The 10,942-nt window shown below is 39.5% G+C and overlaps 1 long non-coding RNA gene and 1 pseudogene across 1 annotated transcript; both read right to left on the bottom strand.

The window, feature by feature from the left end:
* Positions 1 to 1,186: 1,186 nt before the first annotated feature.
* LOC129352930 (tubulin alpha-1C chain-like) lies at positions 1,187 to 3,797 on the bottom strand (annotated as a pseudogene).
* Positions 3,798 to 5,161: 1,364 nt separating this feature from the next.
* On the bottom strand, positions 5,162 to 9,984 carry LOC129352931 (uncharacterized). The gene is made up of 4 exons (XR_008604956.1): positions 9,898 to 9,984; positions 7,573 to 7,729; positions 7,190 to 7,403; positions 5,162 to 6,236 (listed from the first exon to the last, which is right to left on the bottom strand). It is a non-coding gene; the product is annotated as an uncharacterized LOC129352931 (long non-coding RNA).
* Between the last annotated feature and the right edge of the window lie 958 nt (positions 9,985 to 10,942).

Here is a 10,942-nt window from a genome sequence, read left to right as displayed (position 1 = left end):
ATGCACCGTCCAACCTAACAGCTCTTAAGGAGACGCAAAAATCAACGCAAGAAAAACTTTTCTCAGGATTTTAACTTAATTGTTTTTCTGCTGCAAAATTTTAATTCAAGCACATCAGTAATTTATCTTCGAAAGAAACCAGCTTTAAAAAAAAATCTAAGTTGCAATTATAAAGCAGCTGAAGCACAGATAGAGTAAAGACTGAGGCCCAGATTCTAAATCAGACCTTCTTCAGGTTCAGTGACTAAACTGCAGCCATCAGGTCCACAACCCGAGTTCAGAACCCGAGTCCAGAACCCGGTTTCTGCTGGCAGGACAGACTCTGGTAGAAGAAATGATAGTTAAAGCTTTACAGAATGAAAGTTTGTTCCAGTTTAAGAACATTTTTACAATAATCTACTCTCAGGTTTTAAGATTTTACTGAAATAAAACTATTTGTACAAACTCTCTCCTCACAGCTTTATATTTTTTCTAATCAAAGAGAATAAAATCACCTCCATCTTTACTCCATCGTCTCGTCTCCTCCTTGAATCTGTGAAACAAAAAGTTTCATTAGGAGAAAACGTCTGAAGCCTGGAAGAAAAACATGGATTCAACAAGAAAACAGGTTCTAAATATGGATGATCATTTGAAAACAGTAAAATAAGCAACATGAGCTTCTGCACAGAACCACAGAGAGGATGATGATGATGATGGTCAGAGTTGAACCCACAACCAGCAGCAGATCTATAGAGGTTTGGGAAGATCCACAGGTTTGGTTAACATGGAGTTATGGTGAATTAATGAGTCAAATGAAATGACAAAACTATTCGGGTAAATTAAGCTCCCGGTAAGGAGAAAAAAAAAAAAAAAAACTCCATTGGTGAAAAACATGAGATGTGCACATTTGAATTAACTGCATTTTGGCGCAACATATTCAGCCTGACAAAATCATTTTGGATCCTTTTAAGCCATTAAGAGTGAAATGGTCCAAATCTATATTTTGTCTTTTACACAGATCGATTTAGTTAACAGGAATGAGATTTACACAAACGTATACAGTTGCACACAAACGTGCCCCAAAGTAAATTAAGTCATGTGTATCCAGCCTATAAGGGAGGGCAGCTTTGAAGGACTGGCTTTCACCCACCATAAGGAAAAATAAAAACAAAGAGACAATCACTGCAGCAAGACATCTTTATTTAACATTCAGAAGTTCAGACAATGATGCGTTTAATATTCTTCTCCTTCATCCTCATCTCCCAAGCTATCAGCACCAACCTCCTCGTAATCCTTCTCCAGAGCTGCCATGTCCTCCCTGGCCTCGGAGAACTCTCCCTCCTCCATTCCCTCACCCACATACCAGTGGACGAATGCACGCTTGGCGTACATCAGGTCAAACTTGTGATCCAGCCGAGCCCAGGCCTCTGCAATAGCAGTGGTGTTGCTCAGCATGCACACAGCCCTCTGGACCTTGGCGAGGTCACCACCAGGAACCACAGTTGGTGGCTGGTAGTTGATGCCAACCTTGAAACCAGTGGGACACCAGTCCACAAACTGGATGGAACGTTTGGTTTTAATGGTGGCAATAGCAGCATTGACGTCTTTGGGCACCACATCACCACGGTACAAAAGGCAGCAGGCCATGTACTTGCCGTGGCGAGGGTCACATTTCACAAACTGATTGGCCGGCTCGAAGCAGGAATTTGTGATCTCAGCTACCGTGAGCTGCTCATGGTAAGCCTTCTCTGCAGAGATCACCGGGGCGTAGGTGGCCAGAGGGAAGTGGATACGAGGGTATGGCACCAAGTTGGTCTGGAACTCAGTCAGATCAACATTCAGGGCACCATCAAAACGAAGAGACGCAGTGATGGAGGACACGATCTGGCTGATCAGCCTGTTCAGGTTGGTGTAGGTGGGGCGTTCGATGTCGAGGTTCCTGCGGCAGATATCGTAGATGGCCTCGTTGTCCACCATGAAGGCACAGTCTGAGTGCTCCAGGGTGGTGTGGGTGGTCAGGATGGAGTTGTAGGGCTCCACAACAGCAGTGGACACCTGGGGAGCTGGGTAGACAGAAAACTCCAGCTTGGACTTCTTTCCGTAGTCGACGGAGAGACGCTCCATCAGCAGGGAGGTGAAACCAGAACCGGTTCCTCCACCAAAGCTGTGGAAAATCAGAAAGCCCTGCAGGCCTGTGCACTGGTCAGCCTGAGGACAAATGAAAGACATGGAAAACTGGATGTTACCAGAGTACATTCCATTGTACTATAGAGCGAAGAAAACTCCCATGTAAATGTTCTCTTCCACATTCAACATTTTGCAATCTCCCCGTCTGAATTTACCCACCAGTTTACGGATCCTGTCCAGAACCAGGTCGATGATCTCTTTGCCAATGGTGTAGTGTCCTCTGGCGTAGTTGTTTGCAGCATCTTCCTTCCCAGTGATCAGCTGTTCAGGGGTGAAACAGCTGGCGGTAGGTCCCAGAGCGAACCTCATCTGGAAAACACAAATTTACAGAATGAGCATTTTAAAAGGTAGTTTTCAAAATTAATCACAAATAGTCAACCTTACCAATAACAGAGGGCTCCAGGTCAACAAAAACGGCTCTGGGGACACGCTTCCCTGCTCCGGTCTCACTGAAGAAGGTGTTGAAGGAGTCGTCTCCTCCTCCAACGGGCTTGTCACTGGGCATCTGCCCGTCCGGCTGGATGCCATGCTCCAGGCAGTAGAGCTCCCAGCAGGCGTTGCCGATCTGGACACCGGCTTGACCGACGTGCACCGAGATACATTCACGCTGAGGGGAAGAAAATATCCTGCTCAAAAAAATAAAGGGAACACTCAAACAACACAATATAACTTAGAGTAAATCAAACTTCTGTGAAATCAAACTGTCCACTTAGAAAGCAACAATATCACCTGCTGTTGTGAAAATGGAATAGACAACAGGTGGAAATTATTCATATTTATTTCATTCAGACCTAGGATGTGTTATTTGAGAGTTCCCTTTATTACTTTAGTTCTTGTAAAAAGTGTCTTTTCTGAAGAAAGCCACGTGTCTCCGATTATAGTCAACAGCTTGAAGGTCATAAGTCACATTGTGTGCACACTGCAACTCGCTTATGGGGAAAAAAAAAAAAAAGTCAAAACACGTTCTTTTATGAGGAATTAAAAACCAGAACAGGAAGACTGTGATCACTTGGGGCATTAGGCAAAGAATCACACCCCTAAGAGATAAATGTCTTTTTTCTGTTCACATTAGAGTTGGGTGATGGAACAGCGAACAGCACAGCTGCAACGGATTAAATGGGTCAATATGAAAATTCGGCAACACAAGCTGCCAGTTCAACCATGAACAGCAGCGAAGCCGAGAGCATTAACCTTTTGTCACAAAAGACAGACTGTGGTTTCAAAAGAGGCCCAGCAGGCCTCTTCAAAAAGGCGCTGAAACAGAGGAATGCGTCACGCTCTCCGACATGAGGCCAAACAACAGCCGGAAACACGCCCAAGACTCAACTTACATTTCGGCTGAGAGGCCTGGCCACTTTCGATAAAATAAATTAATATCCTCCCTTCTGAAAGATATGTCCAAATACATAAAACCATAAACAACCTTAAATAAGTAAATACCAAAATTACCTGATGCAACCATTGTTTAAGCTCAAATGACTCAAAAAACCACCACTATTAAAATAAATTTAAAAAACAGACTGATGCATTTATAGTTTCATACTCACCATGTTTCCACAAAAACTGAAATTCTAGGATAAGGACAAAGAACAAACGTAGTTTTCTCTCACGGAAAGACTGTTAAGAGTCTGTTGCAAGAGAGGAAACTGATAAAGAGAAGAAAGAAAGGCGGCGCCTATATACCGGCTTATCGAGGCAGGGCTTAATCTTATGGTTGGATGTCACATGACACGTATTCCTATTGGTTGAGATCAAATTAAATTGGCAGATAATGTTACGACACAGCACGAGGCCTCGAAAAACCAGCGCCTGTTCTGAGTTAAGTTGCGTCTGTATTAATTAAGGCTGCTGTCGTCATTTTAATTAATCATTTTTTGAAAGCATATTATTGCTTCGTTTAATTGGATGCTGGCTAATCACTAACATCATAAACGTTTTAAGCATCAGTTTACAAAAGACAATGACGTCTTATTAAAGAAATCTTAGTTATAAATGTCATGGAGGTAAATGTAGTCTTATCAATGTACACTGTCACAACAACACAATAACACGGTTTTACTCAGTGAAATAGGACAGCCTTGCGTTGTTTTCTGCGTTTTTAAAGATGCCCCTCACAATATGGCGCCGACGTTGACGTAAGGTCGCACATTCGCGCTCCAGTTCTCTGTGCCAGCGATTAGCCAACGGCCATAACACGAAACTGTGCTGTAACTTCTTATAACAGTGACGCATTACGGCTGTTGAACCCCGAAGGTGAAAAACACAGACACAAGTTTAAACTTATTTTAGATCAGGCGGACTTCCTGGTTTTTGAGCGAGATCACGTTGTGTCGTCACATTATCTGATTTAATTTTAACCAATAAGAATGGGTGTCACAAGGCATCCAACCAATGGGATTAAACCGTGCCTTTCAAACGGGAAGCCGTTATAAAGAGTGCGACCTCGCTTCCTGCTGCTTTTGCTCAAGGTTTTTCTATGGGAGAAACTAGTTTTTCTCCTCTTTTCTCATCCCAGCACTTTAGATTTCGTTCATAAAGATGGTTAGTGAGAATCTGTAGCTTATTGACTTAGTTGGACAAATTGTTTGTCTCTGCATCCCCAGAGGTACAACCAAACATAGAGGAGTACTGTTGTTTTTATGTTAATCTGAACAATTTCCAGTGAAATGTAAATATTTTGAAACACTAAAAATCTTTAGAGCAAAGCCAGACAAAACCCAGTAAAACTAAACATGGAAGAAATGACAAATATGTTCATTTTGTAGTGTCTTTTAAACTAGTTCTTCTAACTCTTATGTATTCAAACATTCCACAACTTGAAGTCAAAAAATTGTTTATACACAGATTTTAGATTGCAAAAGGCACACATAAAAAGTTTCACTATTTTGCTGCCAAGAGAACTTTCAGACCATTTCTGTTCCTTTTAATACTGATTGAATAAAAGAAAACAATAAGGTCTAGTTTTTATTAAGTCAGATTTTCATTAGGAGTCAAGTAGAGGAAGGGAATTAAAAAGCTATGTAGATTATGGAATATTTAGCATTGCTATCCAAAACTATAGTGTGTTTTGTCTTGTTTTTACTGTACTTCATCCTGAATTCATTTAGTTTCTCTTGCATGTCTCAAAAGGATTTCTAGTTCATCATGAAGCACTTTTACTTAAAAATAATTTACATATTCCCTCCAGATCTAAACACAGAATTGTTGTAACTTAGAATCAAGATCAGCTTTATTCATCAAGTTTGTGCAGAAACAAAATTTGACTTTGGTTCCTTTTTACCGTGAATGAAAACACAGAACTATGGGAAATCTCTCTCTAAGTCTTTTCTTCTCTGCCTTCGTCAGAGGTAGTAGTCTTCCTCCTCGATGTCTCCGTGCGTGTCCTGGAAGCCCAGCGCCTGGATGTCGTGGGTGATGTCAGTGATGCGTCGGTTAAATTCTTGAGACCCTGTTGCTAAAGAGCGTTTGTCGTACCTACTGAGAGAGGAATGGCTGTTATCTTGCTGACAGGTTTTTGTATAGATAGAAGAACTAAATCAAATCAAATGCAGGATCTGAACAAAAAAAAAAAAAAACAGGCCAGCAGAATTTAAGTCAAATGTCACACTTTTTCTTTCCACTGAATTTTCTCTTATAATAAGTTTGAATACAGCTCTGTTTTAGCAATGTTTTGTTGAAGCTTATAATTCTGACTGACTGTCAACACAACAGTCTTCTCTAAGTTGTTTAGGTCAGTTTCAGTATTAAAAATGTTTTGTCATCTTATAATTTTTGTTATAGAGAAACCACAATTTGTGTTTTCATTTGTTATAATCATCAAACTAGACAGAAATAAGCTCTTAAAATAGATCACTTTTTGTGTGATGAATCAATCATGAAGTGAATTATTGAAAATAAACTTTTCACGTCCGTTTCCACGTATCCTCTCATGGCCGTGGCTGAGGTGTTGCTCATGCTGCGTTTAATACGTCCAAAGCTGTCGGTTAAAATCCCGCCTTCTCGGATCCCGATGCTTTCAAGGAACTCCTCGAACACGCCGACGTCTTTGTCTGGAATAAACGGCCGCATGCCTGACAAAAAAACAAAACAAAGGATGAACATGTTAATGAGCCCAAATGAAACAAACCAGGATTCCAAGACAGGAACTGAAACTTTTCTGAAAAACAGACTTTCCCAAAACAATGTTGTATTTCCAATTAAGACATTAAAATGTTCAACAAATCACTCTTGGATAACAAAATGTGGAAGAAAATAATCTACATTACAATTGTTTTTCTCTCTGCTTTCCTTTGTTTACTTTTTTAGTAGCATCTTAACTGAAATATTTACATATTTTGCTTTGAAAAAGTCCTTCTGTGAATCTGCACATGGTTTTAGATATTAAATTTGAGGTTTCAGGACTTAATTCGCCTCTAGCTGTTTTAACCACAGAGTGCTTTAGATGTCAGCATGATAAATATTAAATTATTCAAGTTGGGCTTCAATTCCGGTTTATTTTTAAAATGATACATCATAAGTTGAAAACAGCCAGAGGTTATATATTCGAAACTGTTTGCTAGTGCTAATGTATGCAATTATCAAACCAGACATGCAACTGAAGGTGGACCGACTCTTCCAAACGTTCACACAAATTCTGTGAAGATGTCGGCTTTATTTAGAGGTATGTCCACCTAAACTAAATATATATCAGAGGCACATCAGGAGAATGAATTTTGAACAACTTTAAGGATATATGAACAAGATAAACAACTATACTGATGATTCTTCTTAGCCCTATATTGTGTTATATTGACTGTGTATCTCATATATGTGATGCTTGGCATGTTGAACTGAATGTCCTTTTGTACAATATTTTTTGTTTTCGTATATTTTATTTGTTTTGCTTTATGGCCTCTACTTTGCATTTGTTTATTTTGTAGTTACTTATATTTTGAATTTATGGAATCTACATACATATTTTTATTTTTGCAGTTACTTTTATTCTGTCTGTGCATGTTCAGTATTTTTAGTTGTATCTGGGCACCTCAGGAAGAGTAGACAGAGCGAACTGCAACCGATCCAAATAAAAGAAAACAATAACTCCGTCTCGGTCTCTCATCCAGCAGCAGGAATTTGCGCTCATCTCCGTACAGCTGCAGCAGCTCAGAGCAGAAGTGGTCGATGTTTGAACCCAGCCTGTATTCTCTCAGCAGGACTGCAAACTGCTGCAGCTCCAGAGGATTCAGCTTGTTCCTCAGCTGCACACACACAAAAACACACACAGAGGTTTATTTACTTTATATGCTGGAGATTCAGTTTCCTTCCATGGTTTCTGTTTTTTCGTCTTTCAAAACGTATTGGAGCCAAACCCGTTCCGCCTCGCTTTATGTTCTACTTGTGAAAATTGTGATTGTTGAAAACACTCACTGTGATCATGTACTCCTGCATCAGCAGCAGGGCGGGGTCGCTGTCTGCTCCGTCACTGGCTGATGCCAGGCTGCGATGGGAGTCCTGCAGCGAGATGGACGAGCTCTCACTGTACGTCTCACTGTAGTAGAGCTCAAAAGCCTCCTGGGAGCCGTCACTTACAGAGACAGGAGGACAATGGCTTCTTAGAGGATTGCAGCAATATTTTAAAAGATATAAACACACAGAAAGCAGTCATAGTTATTGTTCCACAGAGAAGTTTATTGCAGATGTGGCACCTCATGTAAAAATTAAATGTATAAGATCCGATAGTGGAACTGAATTTATGTCCAGAGAGTTCCAATCATTGCTTAGTCAAAATGCCATTAGACATGAAACTTCAGCCCCTTATTCTCCCCATCAGAATGGGACAGCTGAGAGAACATGGAGAAATGGCAAGATGCATGCTAATTGAGAGTAATCTGCCTAAAGATTTATGGACATATGCAGTTCAGACGGCTGCTATTATCCGTAATAGATGTTACAACAGACGTGTTGAGCAGACTCCATATTACATGTTAACTGGAAAGAAACCTGACCTTTCAAAAATGAGAACTTTTGGATCTGAATGTTATGCATATAAATATGACAAGAAAAAGTTGGATCCACGTTGTGAAATGGGATTTTTGTTGGTTATGACAAAAACAGTCCTGCATATCTCATCTTTTATCCAAATACAGGCGAGTACTTAAGAACAGGCTGGTAAAGTTTACCACAAAAAGTACCTATGAATGTGACACTCAGACTGACGATGACATAAATGAGAATATTTTACTCAAGAAGAAAGTTGAAAGTGTACAATTGAAACCAGATTTGAGAACAGTTATCTCACAAGAGGTGAAAACTGAGTCTTGTGATAAAGATGAGAACTTAGATCAAAGTGGAGGTAACCCTGGTGTACGTTATCCTAAGAGAGACAGGAGACCTCCTAAGTATTACAGATCAGGATTATGAAATGAAATGTGAGGATGATCAAGCACACATGAACATTGACTATTGTTATAGGCTTGCATGTGATGTGCCTAAGACAGTGGAAGAAGCTATGAGATCACCACAATCACAACTATGGGCTAAAGCTATGAAGGGTGAAATGGATTCTTTGATAGAGAATAATACTTACATCCTAACTTCATTACCTGAAGGTAAGCAAGCAGTGGGGGGTAGATGGGTATTTAATATTAAAGAAAATCCTGTGGAGACACTTTATAAGGCTAGATATGTAGCAAAAGGCTATAGTCAGGTTGCTGGTATTGATTATAATGAGACTTTTTCTCTGATATGACATCTGTGCGTGTTCTGATGCAGCTTGCTGCTCAATATGATTTGGAATTGCACCAAATGGATGTCAAAACGGCATATTTACACGCCCCTATCGATTGTGAGATATTTTTAGAACAACCCGAAGGATTTGAGGTGGTAACAGAGACAGGAGAAAAATTAGTCTGTAAGCTTAACAAGTCACTTTATGGTCTGAAACAGTCAGGACGAAATTGGAATAAAATGTTACATGATTTCCTTATTGAAATGACTTTGTGCAGAACCCTGCTGACTATTGTGTTTACAGTAAAGAAAATGAACATGAGAGAGTGATCTTGATTATTTGGGTGATGACCTTATTATTGCAGCTAGTAATGATCAAATACTCAAAAGTGTGAAGGAAATGTTGGCTGCTAAGTTTAAAATTAAAGATCTTGGGAAACTGAAATATTTTCTAGGGATTGATTTTACACAGAACCACGGTCAAGTAAAAATGAACCAGAAAAGATGCATTATAAAATATTGGAGAGGTTTGGCATGACTAACTACAAACCAAGGTCAACCCCCTGTGAAAATAAAATGAAGTTTGACAGTGAAGGTCAACCTGCTGATCATAAAAGATATCGTGAAGTAGTGGGAAGTTTGATCTATGTAATGATGAGCACTAGACCAGATTTGAGTTTTATTGTCAGTAAGTTGTCACAATACTTGTCTGAACCAAGAGAACAACATTGGGTTGAAGCAAAGGCATGTATTGAGGTATTTGAAATGTACACTAAATCAGGAATTATGCTTCAAGAAAAATGAACTAAATCTTAAACTTGTGGCATTCTGTGATGGACTGGGCAGGAGACCAGAAGGACAGACGAGTATGACTGGTTACTGTTTTAGTCTATCTGAAACTGGACCCATTATTTCCTGGAACCAAGAAAAGCCAGAAGGTTAAACAGCTGGAAACGGGTGAGTGGTGTATGAGGTTAGGATGTGCCTGATGGTTTAAAGACCGAATAAAAATGAAAACGTACTCACAGAGGAAGAAGCAGCAGAACAAAGTTAGACGAACGCTCATGGTGGAGCTGACACTCTGCTGGCCTCTCTTCTGTTTCATCGCTTCGGTTTCTCACCTGCAGATAACATCTTCTCTCAACGGAAAGGGGTCAGACGCTTATGAAAAATATCATTAAAAAGAAAATGATGACAGGAACAGACCAACTGCATTGAAGCCTTCAGCTGCAGAGAGAAAATAGGATGGGTTCGTTTTAAAATCATAAATAAATTTGGAAAAATTACTACAGGCTGATCTTTACAAACTTAAACCGTCCTTCTAAGTGAAAGCATGACAACAAACATTAAAGATCCAATAAACAGCAGAAAATGGTTTCCCAGTACTAATAATTCTACAGCTCAGAGTGAGGAGATTAAAATCTTCCAAATCATTTATTATTCTGAAATTTGGCAAATATAAAAAGCTCTGATCATCCAACCTGACCCAGAAGAGAAAACGTTCACTTTGATTCAATGTCAGGGAACCAAAATGAAGTCTTGTTTTTATAACACAAACAAATTTGAACAAGTTGCACAAAAGTCCAACGAAGGAAATTCTTTAAAATATTCTTACATGTACAGAATTTCTGGTACAAAATACTTTTTCATATTCAGCTGATAATCCCACCACACGAAGTCCTCAGTTTGTGACAGTTATCCATGCAGCAGATCAAAACAAGGAAGTTTGTGTCCAGACCAGGAGGCACGTAGAGGTTTCTCCAGACGCAACAAAAAAACAGATTGGAGAAAAAAAACAAAGAGCAGACGAGAGAATGACGTAAAGTTCATTCAATTACCTTCCAATCATCTGACAAAAAAATCTTTGTCCGTCACGACACACCAACTAAAACAAAAGTTTGAGGAATTCAAAAAACATTTTTTGTATTTACATGGCAATTTCATAGAAACAATTTAAACAAAAAGCATTCTTGAGAAGAAACCTTTGATTTGACTGCAGCAGGCATGTAGTTTTTATAAAGTCTAACAGAGAAAAGATGTGTACTGTAATATCCCATGTTTTTACTGTATA

Source organism: Poeciliopsis prolifica, unplaced genomic scaffold, assembly GCF_027474105.1.
Source record: "Poeciliopsis prolifica strain line A6 unplaced genomic scaffold, Auburn_PproV2 SCAFFOLD082, whole genome shotgun sequence".
Taxonomy (NCBI): Eukaryota; Metazoa; Chordata; class Actinopteri; order Cyprinodontiformes; family Poeciliidae; genus Poeciliopsis; species Poeciliopsis prolifica.
This window is presented reverse-complemented; position numbering and strand designations above follow the sequence as displayed.